Source organism: Mustela lutreola, chromosome 5 (genome assembly GCF_030435805.1).
Source record: "Mustela lutreola isolate mMusLut2 chromosome 5, mMusLut2.pri, whole genome shotgun sequence".
Taxonomy (NCBI): domain Eukaryota; kingdom Metazoa; phylum Chordata; class Mammalia; order Carnivora; family Mustelidae; genus Mustela; species Mustela lutreola.
The window spans coordinates 3,083,210-3,101,100 of NC_081294.1; the positions used below are offsets into that span (position 1 = coordinate 3,083,210).

The following is a 17,891-nucleotide window of genomic DNA, read 5'->3' on the forward strand; positions in this document are numbered from 1 at the left end:
CCGTGACCGAGGGGTCTCTTACTAGAGGGAAAGTGTGGGACAAACCATAATCTCACGAAGCAGTAACAGAGATCGATTATTTTTTTTTTATTACATTTCTTTTTCTTTTTTTTTTAATTTTTTTTTTATTTTTTATAAACATATATTTTTATCCCCAGGGGTACAGGTCTGTGAATCACCAGGTTTACACACTTCACAGCACTCACCAAAGCACATCCCCTCCCCAATGTCCATAATCCCACGCCATACCACCCTGAACGCGCCCGATCTCGTCTGATCTCGGAAGCTAAGCAGGGTCGGGCCTGGTTAGTACTTGGATGGGAGATCGATTATTTTTAAAGACAGCGCAGTGGGGTCTGACTTGCTTGCTCCGCATGCTCTGACCCGACCCGTGCTTCTCTGTTACCTGCACTCCTTGGGCAATAGTTCTGTAGGCCCGACCTCACTTACTTTGATAAAGTGAAGCTGGTTTTCCAGTGGATGGTTCCACAGAAGTGGGATTTCCAGAATCCGGCGTCCTGCACACAATCCAGGAAACTCTGTGCGTCCCTCCCGGTGCCCTGCGAGATGGGCTTCCTGGGAGTCTGGCCCGGTGACCCTCTGAGCCCACCGGCGCGTGGACTCACCCGTGAGGTGGGTACGTATTCTAGCCCTGCCGCGGCAGGTCCTGGCCTGTCGTGATCGTAGGACCTCTGCTCCTCCACGAGATGACATGCCAAAATGCAGATCAATTCTCCACTTAGAAAGTGAATTAATCACCTTGAACTTTTGACTGCAGCGGGGTGGTAAAAGCTGCTTTTCTGAGGAGAACAGCACTGTGCTTTGGAGGGAATTACGGGAACATTACGTGTGGACGGGCTCTCTGGCTCCTGTGAGTCGGATTCGGGGAACCTTTTGATCTTTCTGTCGTTAACACCAGGACTCCCACTGCAACATGAGAGACAGGATTATAAAAATGAACAAAAGGTTATATGTGCCCAGAATATTTCATTTCAGAGAGAAAAGGACAGAACTCTTCTTACAGTCTACTCTCTCCTACTTTCTAGTACATTTTGTTTTGCTTTGTTTTCACTGTAAAATGAAACACACACACACACACACACACACACACATACACACACACCATCTTTCATTTTATTTTTCTTACTGCAGATTTAGGACATTTAGATTCTATCGCTTATTAATGCTCAAAGGTTCCACTTGGCGTAACATTTTTAATGTTTTAGGACCACAGCCTTTTTACTGCTGTTCTATGAAAGACAAACATCAGTAGAATGCCAACCCTGTCAAAATTAATAATACTTCACAAAGCACATTTCTAATTAGCATTGAAGTGGCCTCCACGTCATCACTCCAGAACATATCACCAAATGGACGGAGACACAGCGGGCACGTGGGATCATGTTTTCAAGAGTCATCTAGAGAAGAGTTGGGTTAGTTTTTACCCATTCCAGAGCCCCAGACAACTGCGCCCATGAGGGGTCATGAGTCAGGGGGCCTGTGTCCCAACTGAGAGGTCTGCAGGCATCACAAGTGACCCCTGCTCAACGCTGCAAATGCAGCCTAGGAAGAGGAGGTGCTCTGGGTCTGCGCGCTTAGTAAGACCTTATGAAACAATGGTTTGGGAAGTTTATGCAACAGGAAGTGTGGGGGCCGAAAGGCATTTGTTTGGATTAGATACCACAGATTTTTAATTTGCCCTAAGAAAAATTACACTGGAAGGAGAAGATTTGGAACGGTTCCTTTAATAGATCTAAAGGATAACATTCTTTTTTTTTTTTTTTTTTTTTAAGGCTGAACAGTACAGAAAGAACATTCTTCTACCTTATTTATTTTTAATTGAAGATGCTATACCAGCATTTGCCAAATTATTCGAGTGAGAGCCATGATTAGGCAACGCACGTGGGGAGAGTAGAATGGTAAATGCCGACGATGAAGCCTCTATTGATGGGTATCACCACACCTAATGAAAGCAAGACTATTGTAGCTGCGCATTAAACTCAGAGTATCCTTCCTAATAATACTCTGCATGTGTGAAACAGTTGGCAGGAAGTATCAACATAAGGACAAGTTCATGATGGTTGGACGGTTAAGAAACCAGTGCAAATAATTAAGGATTAAATAAACAAAAGAATGGAATGTGAATCCCCCCCAAAAAAAAAAAAAAAAAAAAAAACGATAGCATAAGCTAAAGACTTTGTGTACAAAGTGAAGTAGTTCTGTTCCGAATTATCTTTTTTCTATTGCTTTAAAAAATGTTAACCACATAATTGTCAGATCGCTCCTTTGCAGACAAAGCCAGATTTTTTTTTCTTTATTAAGCCCAATGAAAATAGATGAGTTTAAAAGCAGGTTTTGTTGCTCAAGCAGATGCAGAGTCGTAGGCTAAATTTGTTAAAAAAACAATTACTTGCAAATGTAAACATTGTGGTCATGCCACAGACTTCTCCAATATAAGTGGAATGTTTATCTCTTTTCTGGATCCTAACTGGAATGTAAGTTCACAGACGTACCACATGGACATACCTGTTGGATACTGGGTCCCGAGTTAATGTCACTTCTGTCTGTTAGCCAATGCATTCAAGGGAGAAAAATTGCTCAAGACAAGAATTGCACTGCACTCAAGAAAGAAATGGCACTGTAGGAGATCTATCTATGTTAAGATTTGTATTTTCTTGTTTGTATAGGTAGAGTCTTCACAAGGTAAGAGCAGCGCATCCCTCAGAAAATACCCATGTGCTCCGAGGCCAGTGTAGGGAATGATACCAGTGGCCTCACCAACAGGGTCATCACTGCACTGTGAAAATCCAGGGGGGAGCTCCCAAGAAGCCCCTGGGTTTCCATGTCACATGTGACATACTCATGAGAATGGAGAAGAGCCAAAACGAACATCATGTGACCAGAGACAATCAACTAAACGTCCGAAGAATCAGACTGGATGTTTCCCAGGGTGTGGGGCGGCAAGGACCTGGCAAGGCTTCCTCTCTCTGGAGCACTCGTGGTTATTTCTCATGTCTTCCAGCGCTCCTCAAGGAGAGCTTTTTAGGCACACATGTCTTGGGGTGTTTTTCACCCCAAGTTCAAACTGTCTTCTAAAATAAAACAGAAAGTAATCCAGGAAAGTTTTTTGTTTGTTTTGATTTGTTTTCATTTTTGCTTTTTTTTGCCAGCTATTTAAACACAACAAAAGTTTGGAAATACATTTTCTATCACATCCTTACAAAGAAAATAAAATAAAAATCTCCAGGCTCCATTGTCCGGATTTCGTTCATTTTCTCCACGTTCAGGAGTGATAGCTCAGAAGGGTCTGCAAGCACTTTGCAGGCAGTGCAGACCGCGTTTCAGTTCGTGCGGCAGCGAAGTTCTCCGAACGAGCATCTTCACGATTGGTCCCCTTCATCCTTCTCTGCAGAAGCTGAGCAATTGCTTTGCAGCCCAAATCACATGGCCATTCCCCTGCTTGGGATGCCCCCAAATGGCTTCCATTTTCCCTCTGCACACGGTCTTCCCAGAACAGAAACTCCTGGTGACCTGGTCCTGGCCTAGAGACATGAAAGCACATGATGCCCCAGTTCCGAGGGACTGGATCTTCCTCCCAGGGACACAGGAGACACACCCCAGCCTGCAGACCTGGCTCCTTCTCTGCCATCCCCCTCTGTACCTACATCTCAGCTCACAGTGTGCTTTCCCCAAAGGGCCTTCTGCGGCTCCTGATCTCTGGAAACCTCCCACTCACTGTCTGCACGCCACTCTCTGCGAACCATCTGCACAGTGATATTGGCTACTATCCCCTAAGACTGGTGTCTTTCTATTGCCTGTGCAAGGCTCACAAGAGCAGAGCTTCTCGGGAGCCCCTTCCCCTGGCACGTCAGGGGTGCTCAGTGGGGGCTTGTAAAGCCTTTGATGAGAGGACGGGTGGATATAAAGTGAATGAAGGAGCGATACAGGGGCGGTGGTGGCAGAGAGAACCACGAGGGAATCCAGCCGGTGGGAGGAGGTGGGCTGCAAGCGGGAATCCGTGGGGATGGGCGAGCCCAGTTAGATGACCTGGTCCAGGCTCAGACACAGGCTCAGGAGGAGTCTGAGAAAGTGGACACTGTAGCTCCTGACCTCAGTGATGGAAGAGGCCCATCCTGCACCTCTGTGGGCCACAGATGAATGCACATCTGGGCCGAGGGTCTGTTCCCTGTCAGGGACAGCTTCTGTGTTAAAGTGGCCGTGCGCCACAACGGCTTAACGTGGTTTTACCCATGAGACGGCACGTCCTGATGTGGCGGACGAGTCTCCCCGCCGATCTCTCTTTTTTCTAAAAGAAAAACTCAAATACCCAGGACGCACTGTCCCAAGAGCTCTGCAAAAGATTTCTGTCGTGCTTCACTTTTTATACCCACATGAATAGCCGCTCATTATACTCCAGCTGTGTCAACACCTCCTCCCGCACAAAGTCCCCTTTTCAATTGTCTGTTTGCTGTTTGCTTTGCTTTGTTTTCCTTGTGGTTTTCTTTGACAAGATTCAGCCTGGGCGAGTAAAGAAGGGACTAGCCCATTGCTCCCAAGAAAGCAAAAAAAAAGGAACTAAGATCCCAACACCCTTTAACATGTAGCTATTCATCCTGTAAAGGATCTTTGGCAGCTAAAGATTATGCCAAGACAGATGGTTAAATGGAGGAGGTTTACAATAGCCTTATTATTTTACAAGTTAAAAAAGAAATGAGTGTACTCAATAGCATGGCTGTTGAAATCCTTGCAAAACTTGCTCCCATAATAAACTCCCACAGTATCTTCTAGCGCAAGCTGACATTGTTGACATGTGACACTAATGTGATACCTTGGAACACCCTAGATGGTGTTCTATTATTTAAGTATATTTTATATGAGAGTACTAGTAGGGAAATTGCTCAGAGGTTGGCAGTATGTTGCGGAATAGTATTTAGTTAATCCTGACACAGGAAGAGCATGTTAGCAAAGAAACAGAACAATGTTGTTTTTTACGTTATTATTATGATTTTCAGAGATGACATGATCCAGACCACAGAACTGTAGTAGGCATTGTTTAGGGACCTTCCGGAAAACACAAGACAAAATGAAACTGCTGTGTCCTTCTGTATCTGGTAAGTGGAAGCACCTGCTGTCTTTAGCCTGGGGTTCTCATTCCTGATTTTAATTTCAGATACGTATTTTTATTATCATTCAAAGGAAAGAATAGGATGATTGTGGATGTGGAATATGTGGAAATTTGGGCATATCTAATTTTGATCATCAGTTTTTAATGCAAGCTTATACTTCAGTAGATAAATCTAGATTAATATGGCAAAAAATAGAGTGCTTTTTTGTGGGTGGAGGAGTGTTCACTGTGTGCGCATTGTGTGGCGTTATCCGTGTTCTACAAATTTGGCCTCATGTTGCAGACTTTACGGGCAGCATATAATCAGACGGAGAGCCTCTGTGCAGACTCCTGATCAGGATGCTACTATCCAGCTCCAAATTGCCTTTTAAAAACACTGGAAGGAAATAACATATTGTGAATTGGGCAGAGTATCCCATCAGTCCCCTTTAAAGACACCTGAAGTGACCTCGACAGGCCAGGGCACTTACAGAATCTTCATGGAAACAGGCAGAGTTTGGCCAAATAAAAAAGCATACCCAAAGAACCCAAAACAGCATTATACCTTAAATTCACTTTAAAAGGGTAACCTAAATTAGATATGATCAAATAAGCTTCTTCTGAAGCCTGAGCACCAGGTCCACAAGGATGTGAGAGATGCGCATCTGGCGTCACGCCACCTAGAAACAGATGGTCTTCTGTTCCCAGGGCAAGTTTGAGAAACTGTGCTTTTTAGAAAGCATGCTGAGTAAACATAGAAGATGAAAAGTTGAAGTGATGAGTATATGAAATGTCTTGATTTTTAATGACATCTTAAAAACGACCGGTAAAATAAGAAGAAATAATGGTTTGCAAATGTGAAGAGATAATCCTGTTGGACTTGGGTAGGTCTTCATAGAGACTCATCCACATCTTTAATCTAGATCTTCCCTGAAAGCAAAATGGCCAACTGGGAATTATGGGGTCTTAGAAACAGAGAGAAGTAAATGCAAAGGTTGTTTATTGGGCAAGAACTGGACCTTCAGCTCAAGTGTGCAGCCGGGAAATAAAGGTCTCATCTCACTAGGTTCTCTTCTAGTCTCTGTCTCTGCCTCTGTCTCTCTGTCTCTCTTTTTCTCTTTCTCATCTTCCTGAGCTTCCCATTGACCAACTCCAAAAACCGGTGGATGGTGAACTCCCCCAGAGATCAACTCCTGAGGCACAGAACATAGAGGAGGATGGATGGCGGAGGTTAGGTAAGTGAAGAAAGCTCATGTTCACCAGCCAACACCCCAGCAACTTCGCTGGTAGCCCATGGGGTCCCTCTACCTGCACGGGAATCCAGGATGGAATGTATGCTGCCAAGACACGGTGCCACCAATAATTAAATCTGATTCCGTTAAATTATAAGAAAGAGAAAGGTATTAGAAAATCAAGTAACATTGTCTGCACAACACAGTTTTATCCAGAAAGCTGTAGAAGACCGAGAAGACAGGAGCAGAAATGAATATGGACAGAAAGTATTTAGCCCCATATCACCCAAGGTATTGAAAGCCAATGGAGATAAAAGTTACAGAGCAATAAATTGAACACATAATGTGCCAATTATAATTCAATCAGCCAAGTAAACACATTTTCAGCTTTGCCTAAACTTGGATATAAATAAAGTATGAATGAGAAAAATTAATAACTCTGTGAATAAATTATCCACCGATGAGAGAAACAATAGCCCACACAACAAAACTAGGCACATGCAGAGGGCATGGTCACTCTGTTGTTCTAGGTTCGCATGATTGAATATAAACCATCTCATCCTGATATCCGTAGGAAAGAGTCATGAGCGCCGCTGCTGGACTAAGAACTGCAGTCGGCAGGATGTGCGATTGGGGTCAGCAAGAAGTGAGGCACGGAGGACGGGATGGGGACACTGGGAGATGCTGGATAGGGGTCAGTGCCTTGGGCAAAAATAGCCTGTTAGCTGACCAGTCCCTGGGAGGGAGGAATGGAGAGGACTTGATCTAGTTGGCTGTTTCTTCCTCAGGAATTCCCTTGTTCAGTGTTTGTTCCATAAGGGAGCTAACTCAGCCACAGTCCTGGGCTGCCCCGTCTGGAGTCTTTAGCAGTCACTCAGAAGGCGAGTGAGAGACTCAGCGCGCGGTCGGGCGATCAGCCCCACGCTGAGGGACAGAGTTGGGCAAGCATGAAGGGCTGAGCAGACTTTTGAGGCCAAAAATATTGGAGAGGGCATATCAAATGTGCCCAACGTATAAAGTCTTAGAACACAATGATTCCAATGAAAATTCCGAATAAAAAAGAATCTCGCTTGTTAAAGTCTAAACTCTGACCTAATTTTACTAGCAGCAATTTATTTCTTATCCACACTTTTTTTTTTTAGAATGTTCTTATTATCTTATTATTTGTTTGCAAGTGCATAAATAACATGTGTTACTCAAAGACAATACATTTGTCTTGGTAAGTAATAACTTAGAAAAATTCTATTACACAAAGTTCGGATTTTAAAACGTCCTTACATGGGTTGTTTATTCATAAATATGTTTGAGGGCTAATATAGACAGATTTAATTATGTCCCTAATTGACCACTTCTCATCATGCCATTTATACTATAAATTTTAGTATTACTGCAAATGAGAGCTAAATTCCCATATCCCCGATCAATTTCCTCCACGATCATCCTAATCACTGTGGTTTGTATCTTTATTCCCTTATGAATGTGGATGAAAACTAAGACTATGTGATTTATAAGATCTTTTCTAGCAGCGTTTTGGTCTAAGACAAACCACAAACTTTATTTAAGCCTTTACTAAATTTCCATGGCTCAAAAATCTGAAATATTACTCAGCCTGGATAAACCATTCCACACCGGAAAAATGAGTTTGCTTCGTGGTTGCCTTAGAGATCAATGATTCAGAAATATCACCCTTCAAAATCATCCCTCACACAGCCACTGGAAGGAACGATAATATTTCAGGAAATCAAGTAAAATGAAGGATTTTTTAAGCCTCTATAGGGGGGAAAAAAAAAAAGGAAAGAAAGAAAAGAAAGAAAGAAAAAGAAAAAAGAAAAAGGTCCTTACTGCCACAATGACCTTGGTATAGGGCATTTTCTGGGAAATTGATGATCCCCCTGGACGGTCAGCTCCCCCAGATGACCATGAATCCCCAGGCAATGCCCCTGTCGGCATCGCTCTTGCTTAATTCAATTATTTGTGGTTGCGGGCTTTCCTTTGTGAATATTTTATCGTGCAGTCAGGCTCCCTGACTTCCCTGTCTCCCTGCTCAATTCCATTTTTCTGATATAAACCAGCCCAGGTTTGCATTCATCTCACACACCCCAAACCATATCTAATTCACAGAGAGAAAAATAAAATGTGTCTTCACAGATGCAGATGTAGTTGTGTGGGTCTTCCGGGCAGGGGGATTTATAAACAAATTCAAACAGACTATCAATGGGCATGCATACCAGCGTCATAAGAGTGAGTTTTTATACCCAAATGACACAACACCTGTGATTTTCACTATAAGGCAAAATTTGAAAATCCCAATTTAGATAAGGTTAGATTTTGGGAGTGGGATAAACATTTATAGTCTTTTAACCTACGACTGGGCTTTAAACATTAGAAGCAAGGACAGAAAAAAGAAAAAACGAAACAAAACAAAACATTGTGGCTGTGGATGGCTGTGCATGCACGTGTGTGTCTGTGTGTCTGTGTGTCTGTGTATTTGGGCCAGTATCCATAATGGTTCAAGACCACGTCCATTTAGACGTAGAGGCAGACAAGCCTGGTAGCTAACACTTCGGCTTTGTGGTCAGAGAGATCAGATTCAAATCTCAGCTCCATCCCAAGGCCAGCACGCTTTGAATTAATCATCTCTCTCCCCTGTTGGGAACCTGGGAAGGAGAACCTACATTCTCAGTGTTCTTGGGAGGGTGAACAGGAGGCCGTCATGTGTCTCGTCCTTGTGGCCGGTTCTCAGGCATATTATAAGGGGATGTATAACTCTCAATTGTGGATAAATATGGAAATGCAGGGAATGGCTTATTATAACCATACTATTCCACTTGAAACGTTTGTTTCTGTATAAGATGTTGTTCTAATAGTAAAATGGTTTATTGAATTATAAACTTCTAACCTCATTAAAATAATAACTGAATTGAAGCACTTTAAAATTAATTAGACATTTAAATGTAACATTTTGAAATTTATTAATTTTATTATATTTTATACACGTTGCCTATACTTTATTTGTGTATAAATTTTATATAATCTAATTTTTATAAGCATGACCATATTCCTACACTTAGAGAATGCAGACTCTGAATAGGTATATAATTAGTAGATGAACAACTGGGTTTTTTCCTACTGTGTTTCTGTGTCCTACCAATATTAAAACACTATTTTTGGATTTTTTTTTTCCCTTTCAGTGTAACTTCCTCAATAATGATATACATACATTAGCACATATTCCAAAACGATTGATCTATTTCTTTATAGATCTGTTACTTTAAACAACTAATATCAGCCACGCAGACAAGCCTTCCTGTAGAATCGATAGAAGGAGGATTCTGAGAGCCCCTCGCACTTCGTCCATTGCCTACATGCATGAGAACAGCCTCTTGCCCCTCCCCAGGAGAGAAATGCAGTTGCCTCCATGCACATTAAACACAAAAACTAATAAATTCCAACTGAATGATAAATGCAAGAAATATATTTCCATTGAGATATAAAATTTAGATATTTCATGTACACGGAATATTGCCATCAATGCACACATCTTATAATCAGCATGTAATATAGAACTTTGTGGAAGTGATGAGTTTTTAGTATGTATATGTTAATCAGGTGTAGGAAATGGGTTAATGCAGAGGTCACTCAGCTGTAAGATCCAGACCTCATTGAGACAATCCAGGCATCATCACATGCCAACAAAAGACCTGAGCCTTCTCTCGCTGGTAAAATTTGAAACTTAAAGATATTTCTATTGAGGTTCTGAGAGTCCGGGAAGCAAAGTGTTACTTCTGCCTTTTTATTGAATCTCAGTTTAACTTACTGAGGTTTTGTCCATACGGAGCTGTTTTCTCAATTTGGGGATTTATTAAAAAAGAATTTATCATCTAGATTGTAGACAGAGACATTACATTAATGCTTAAGCAGGAGGAACATTAACCTGGGAAGAATGGGAGCTGTCCTCCATCTCGGCACCCAATGGACTTTCTTCTTTCTTGAATTAGATCTGAGACAGTAAATCAAGCATGAACCTTAGATTAGGACCTGCAAAACCGTACATGCGGGCCCTTCTGTAACCTGGTAAACAAGCCTTGACTATACCACTATACCACCTTTGGGTTCTCCAAAGGCCAGTGAGACATGAATACTTGTTTAGTCTAACGAGATCTGACGCCTGGGTGGCTCACTTGGTTGGACGACTGCCTTCAGCTCAGTCCGTGATCCTGGAGTCCCGGGATCGAGTCCTGCATCAGGCTCCCAGCTCCACGGGGAGTCTGCTTCTCCCTCTGACCTTCTCCTTGCTCATGCTCTCTCTCACTGTCTCTCTCGCAAATAAATAAGTAAAATTAAAAAAAAAAAAATAAGAGTCTAATGAGATCTGTGGCGTCTTGAAGGCTCAACTGCAACACAGCACTCACAGAACGTGACTGTCTTGACCGTGCCTTGTGCCACACGAGGAGAGGGGCTGCTAGCCTCATTCCCGGATGAAAGGTAGGGTCCTTGATTAAGGAGTAGGATGCCGCTAGAGCCTGCACTCCTAAAACTACAACAATTTGCTGCAAGAGAAAAGCTGAAGTCTCCCATATTCAAACTAAGAGTAGGATTTAGGTCCCACAGAACAGAGGTTTTATTGAACTCAAAATTTTAGAGAAACCTGGTGTCCAACACATGCCAAAAGATACGTAGCATTTGGATTATTAGATAGAAAAGCAGAATCACGTTCGTGAGAAGTAGGTAAGATAAATAAATCATGCTTAGATGGCAATCTTCATTTGAACATCCCAAAAGGGATAGAGAATTTTCTTCTGTGTTGGTGCAGCGGGTGCTTGCAATAACAGAGAAAATATTGAAGGTGATTTTGATATATTTGTTTATAGTTTCACACATTCAAATTTTTAAACTCCTAAATACTCTCTTTTGTGGATAGCATGAGTGCATATAATAGTGTGTCAAGGTTTCCACTATAAATATTATTTCTCAGGGATTTATAACTTTCTCCATAAAATGTGACCCCAGGCATTAACTATCTTTTCTCAACACAGAGACTGACGTTTTTATGTGTGACTTTTCATACGCATGCTGGGATAAAGCTAGCAGTCGAGCTGTTTCTAAGCCACGTGTAATGACTGAAAACATACTAGTATTGAAGTTCAAGATGTCTACCTGAACCACATGTGCTGCAAGTTAAGAGCATTCGTAAAACGGCAGTTAATTAGTCTGTAACAGGGTCTAATCATATTTTATTTGAAAACACTTACGCGAGCGTCTGGGCGTTACTTTCTTGAGAGATGCGAGCCTCGCTCCCAGCTCTACCCTGCTCTCCTTCCTTCACACGGGACTTCGCTCGTTAAGCACAAGAGTGCTTTGTGGCATTACTGCTTTATGAGAAAGCAAAATAGAGGCATCGAGTACTTCCTATGAGAAATGAACATTGACTTTCTCTGAAGAAAATATAAATGGATTGACTTAATTGGACTTCGGGCATTGGAGCAATTAATAATAGATTGTGTCATAGTGAGGGCTTTGTTTGTATTTAAAGCAATAAATTACAAGTATTAAATGTATATTTATTTCAAGTTAAACTCATTTCTAATTGACATGTTACTTAGCCTAAGGCTTTTAAGATCTTTTAGTATAATTAAATTAATAGAAAGCTATAGATCACAGTATGATAAACAAACAGCCCAGACTTTAATATGACAGATATACAGAACAGGCTGTGTAAGTAGATCATTATTATCGGTTTAGGTTCAGCAAAAAAATACCACCAGAATGAAAAGAAAAGAAGGAGAGAAGCTGTGGCTGTACAAGTGACATTCGTGCCCAGAATCTGACTGGCCGGCCTCAGAAATCCCAGGCTGGGGAGCAACTTCATTATGAAAATTTCTTGGTCGGATCGATGCCTTCTACCAGAAGCTCTTAAAACCCCACATCAAACATTTAAAGGTTATTATGATCACCCCAGGCTTTGAGCAGCCAAATAGCTTAATAATGTTTCATGGATCAAGGGCAGCCTCCTCCAGCTCTTATTATTTTCAAAATCTTCATATTTTAAGTATAGTCCTTAGTCCGAAATGCATATTGTTAATACTATTGCCCAAGAGGAACATGGCTTCGAGTTTTACAATTTCATGCAAACAAAGCACTCAGCATGTTTCGTGACGTCTGGCTTGCTTTGTTGTTGCCGTTGTTTTGACAATATGTTGGGAAAGAGAGCTACCGTCTTCTCTAGTGTGAGGAAAAATTGAGATTTAGCTCATGTCTATAGCCCGAATTGTTTTATTTCAAATCGGAATGGTTTACTGCTGCCCATGATGTGGACCCTGGTGCATTTTCTTGGCAAGAGGGTAACTCATCTCTGAATGTGTCCTAATGGCACGTCTTAGGTCTCCTGCTGCGCTGAGCTCTGTCAGGTTCTTTGTCTGTCTTGCACACCGGACTACTTGCCTCATGAGGCTAGGAGGTTTATTACTAATCTTTGTATTCCCAGACTTCATGTTGCCTTGTATAGAGTAGGGGTGTGATGAGCACCTGTCTAATGAAGGAACGCAGTACTCTTCTGGATTTTCCTACCAGTACCATGGCTCTTCCCCATGGAGCAGATGGGGCCTGGGGAGGAACAAGGCCCTCTTTGGGATAAAGCACTCTGCATGGTTGTGGGTCCTTGGAGACATTCTACTGTGGGGGGTTCTAAACTGGTTAATTACTTCTCAGCTACAATCAAATTTATGGACCCTAATGACTAAATCAGCACGTGGGCTTGTCAAAACTGAAGGTGAGTATTTAGTGAATGCTCATTTACATTTCTGAGTTTATGGATATCACCATTTTTAGTCCTCCAATGTTGTGTAAACAATGTTTTATGGGGTAGACAACATTGAGTTTTGTTGCTTCCGGTTTTTGATACACTAGATGCTTCAGCGGAGGTTCAATCCTAACGTATAACTGTAGTTAGGTTTTTATTTATCCTCTGGGAGAGGGTTTTGGACAGCCCTGTTCCGTCCCACCATCTCCCTGTGTGGCAGCCTGAAGAGTGTGGTGTGCTCTGTGGTTTCCTATACCATGACAACTTCCTGGGCTTGTTTTCTTGAGTAAACTCTTTCTTTTGGAATAATTTTATATTTACAGAAAAGTTGTGATTGGTATAGAGAGTTCCCACATACTGTGTACACAATGTCCCCCAGGGTTAGCCTTCTGCTTCATCAGGGAACATTTGTCACAAGTGAAGGACCAACAGGGACGCATTAATCTGAATTAAATCCCCAGAATGTGTTCAGGTGTCACTAATTTGGCCACTAATCTCCCTTGGTTTTACCAGTATCCTCTCCAAGGCAATGCTGTATTTTAAGGTGCTTGACTTTCTGAATGTTCATGGAGATGCTCTCCAGGACTTCCTGACACATCGCGGGTGCCTCCCACCTCGCCTCCCTTCTCGCTTTGATTATCAGCTACCCCGCGCAGGGCAGGAGAGGTCCATCTGGGTGTTCTCAGAGCACTCGCTCCAGTAATCTGTAGCACTTCCACCAAAATTCGACAAGGCTATTGTGACAGGCAAGTGAATAGGGATGGATGCTGCTTCTAACAGTTTTTCTAACTTTGTACCAGCACAGAAGGAAAACCCACCTGGAAGCAGCTTAAATGATTCTAATCAAGCTATTTGTAAGGCACCATAAGGCTACTTCCGTAATTCTAATATAATGACTTCGCTTTGCTTTCTTTTTTATGCTCTGTCTCAACAGGAAAGAACGGGGAATGAGGGTGCAGCCTCTCTGAACTGTAAATGCTTCTCACCAGGAGGAGTCAATTAAATACACAGGTACTGGCTTAAGTCGGGGGATTCACATGATGGACCAAAAAGAGGCTCCATAAGAAACACTCTGTGAAAAGTCTTATACAAGGGCCATATTTCCATAGAACCAAGTTATCGTAAATTTATAACATGAATAATTAAAAAGAACTTAAATATCTGTGTGCAAAGGTTTATGCCATTCGTTGGAACATATTCTTCAGTGTGAGAGTGTGAAGTCCCTCATCACAGAGGTGGCCCTGATTCAGCCAGCACGAAGTCTCACTCAATGCGGGGGAAGGGGGCTAGAAGTGATAGACATCTACTCTTCTAAAGAAATGGGCCATTAAAATTTAACTGCAAATATAGGACACAATCTTGGTTTCTGAAACCTTACTCAACAATCAGGAAAGTATTCAATTTACATCTGAGACTTTAGAAAGAGATACAGAAAAATATGAAAGAGTGTCAGATCCATCAGTTATGTCAATGTATATGAATCTCTTATTTTCTTGGTCTATTTAATTTTGTGCCTAAGGGCTTTGAAACCTGCTATTCTAGAGAATAAGGCCTTTATCTGGGAGTTAAATAGGTCATTTAAAGTTACTGTTATTCTGCACAATGATTCTAAATCCAATAATCTCTGGTAAAATCCTCAAAATACATCTCTAAGTCCAATCACTTAATTATGAATTAAAAATCACACAGAGAAGTTTAATCTCTACAATTACAGTACTTCCTGGATGCTATTTTTTTAAGTTATAAATCAATTAAAATTTCAAAATTACTGAATATTATAATCTACTTGCATTTATTTATTTATTTATTTTAACTTGACCAATTTAAGTGTGTCAAGCTACTGATGGGAATTAAACTGGAACAGCCTCACTGAAAAACTATATGGAGATTCTTCAAAAACTTAAAAATAAAAATGTTACATGAACCAGCAATCCCCTTCTGGGTATATATCTAAAGGAAATGAGAACAGGATATAAGAGATACTCACCCCCGCCCCGTTCATTGCAATATTGTTTTCAACAGTCAACATATGGAAACATGGGATTGCGCCTCAGTGAATGAAGAGGTGACGTGCGTGCGCACACACACACACACACACACACACACACACACACTGGAATATTATTCAGCTATGAGAAAGAAGGAAATCCTGTCATTTGTGACCACACAGATGGACCTTGAAGGCATTATGCTGACTGAGGTAAGTCAGACAAGGAAAAATACTGAATGATCTCACATCATGTGAAATCTTAAAGAAAATTAATCTAGAAACAGAGACAAAAAAAGTGGTTTCTTGTGGCTGGCATGTGGGAGAAATAGGAAAAGGTTGGTAAAAGTTATGAACTTTCAGCTATCAGACGACGAATTTCTGAGGAGCTACTGGAAGATATGGTGCCTGTTGTGATAACACTATATTGTATCACTGAACTTTGCCAAGAGTAGTAGAACTTAAATGTTCTCATCAAGGAGAAATAAAAGGTAAATCTCTGAGGTGATCATTGTGTTAACTAACTAAATGACGAGAATCTTTTTCAAAACACTATGACTTACACTTCAAATACCTTAACATTTTATGTATCAATTATATTTCACTAAAACTAAAAAAAAAAAAAGTGAAAAAATGTGACTAAAGCAATGTAATTATAGATGTTCTTCCCGATGTTTACTATCTGATATAATTGTAGTGCTTGACGATGAGTGGTTTACAAGAGACATGGCTTCGTGTTGACTATCCCTCACGATACAGAACTTAGAATCAATGACACATTTTAACTGTTTTTATTTAAGAAAAGCACCGCCTTTAAGGCGGCACCCTCGAGCTTTGACCTGCTCCATAGCATGAGGACGTTGTGATGCTCAATCCAAAGAGATTCAAGGGCGACTAAACCGTACTATACGATTGTAATTGAACGCAGACCATACATAGACCTCAGTTAATAAAGTCAGTTCAGGCACCAAAATAGATTTGCCTTGGGTTCTAAACAAAATAATGGTTTGGATTTTGGGATTGGAATAGGTGGGTTATGTGGGCTGCTGCTTAAATTTCCCTGTTGGTCCAGGATGCCATCTGGAAAGCTGCCTAATGGACGGCCGTTGGCCACAGGTATTAGAGCTTTTCAGTGAGAACCATACATGACTGAAGCAGTCGATAAAAGACAAGTACGGAGAAAATATGTGAATGAACTCTGTGTTCAATGGATTAATTGTCTCATTTATGTAATTTGTGGTTAACCTCAGTCGGGATTCTTAACATTGTTGGGTTTGTGCTTAATTCTGCAGTCTTCTGCAAATCCCCACGAAACAGCACAAGAGAATGAAATCGTCAAACCCCCGGATCTTGCATCAACACCGAATACAGTTCTGTGCCCTCTCACTCGACATAGTAAAACCAAACGGCTAGAATCCTTTCAGGAAGGTGTGTCTGGAGGCCCAACATCAAAACGTTTTTCTTTGTGTTAATCTCTAAACTAAACATATATTGTTCAAATTTACTATTAAAAAAAAAAAAACTCTTTAAGGACTAAATACATAACTAAAACTGGTTTAAATGAGACAAGGCCGTTAGAGTTTTGTACTTTTTCTAAAACAAATGTTGGATTTTTACTCATCATTCCAATTAGTATAAGCAACTAAGATGACATGACATTTTTTTAAAGTTCTTATGATGGAATAACTTTGAATTTTGAAAGAAGTTGCAAAGCTAGTACGAAGTCCCATTTACCGTTGTTTCAGATTCTCCCAATGGTCACTTTGTATATGACAATGCCAGAGCTATCAAAAGGAAACAAATAATATTTATATAATACTCCTAACTAACAATGAACTATATTTGGATTTTACTTTATTTATTTATTTTTTTACTTATGTGCTTTTTTTCTGTTCCAAAATCCAATCTAGGTTTCTATACTGTCTTATTCAGCATGCTCATCAGCTTAGGTATGCCTGATGTTTTCCAGTCACTAGAATAGAGTTGTACATTTGGGGGAAGAAGACCATAAGGCTGAGGTGCCTTTTCATGACTTCCCATCAGGGGATTCACGGTGGTCCCATGGCACTGCTGGTTGTGTCCACCTCGGCCACCTGGTCCAGGACATGTGCCAAGGTTTCTCCCCTGCAAGCCACTCTGTTTCCCTCCAGATTCCCGTTTGGGAGAAAGTCAGCGAGTCTGGTCCACGACAGTCCATTAAGTCTACCTTCTACAGGGGATGTATTTACACATTTTGGAATTCTTCTCTAAGAAAGATTGTGACACATTATTTTAAAAAGAATGAACACTTTTAATATTTTTAAAGACTATATCTATTTATTTTTCAGGAGAGAGAAAGGGAGAGAACCCGAGCAGGGGGAGCAGCAGGTGAAGGGAGAGGGACAAGCAGGCTCCCCGCTGAGCAGGGAGCCCAATGCGGGACGCGATCCCAGGACCCCAAGATCATGACCTGAGCCGTAGGCAGAGGCTTCACCTACTGAGCCACCCAGGGGACCCAAGAATTAACAATTTTTATGTAGAAAGTATTTTGATGATTTGCCAGCAGCCACTGCGCCACCCACTTCCCAAACTCCGCTCTTATAACCCCTTGCAGGTGTCCTCCTTGTCATACTGAAAAGCACAGGAAAGCCAGCTAGTGACAAATCTTTCAGAGATAAAAATAGGATTCCTTTATTTTCTCTTCTATGTACGTTGTCAGCATAAACCAAGATAACTGAGTAGAAACATCATTCTGAGGGAAACAGAGGCAACATGAAAATCCCTTCTGGT

General features: G+C 41.3%; 1 long non-coding RNA gene across 1 annotated transcript; it reads left to right on the forward strand.

Moving 5' to 3' along the window:
• The first annotated feature begins 4,868 nt into the window (after positions 1-4,868).
• On the forward strand, positions 4,869-16,539 carry LOC131831294 (uncharacterized). The gene is made up of 4 exons (XR_009353582.1): positions 4,869-5,111; positions 14,070-14,146; positions 15,158-15,335; positions 16,415-16,539. It is a non-coding gene; the product is annotated as an uncharacterized LOC131831294 (long non-coding RNA).
• Positions 16,540-17,891: the final 1,352 nt, after the last annotated feature.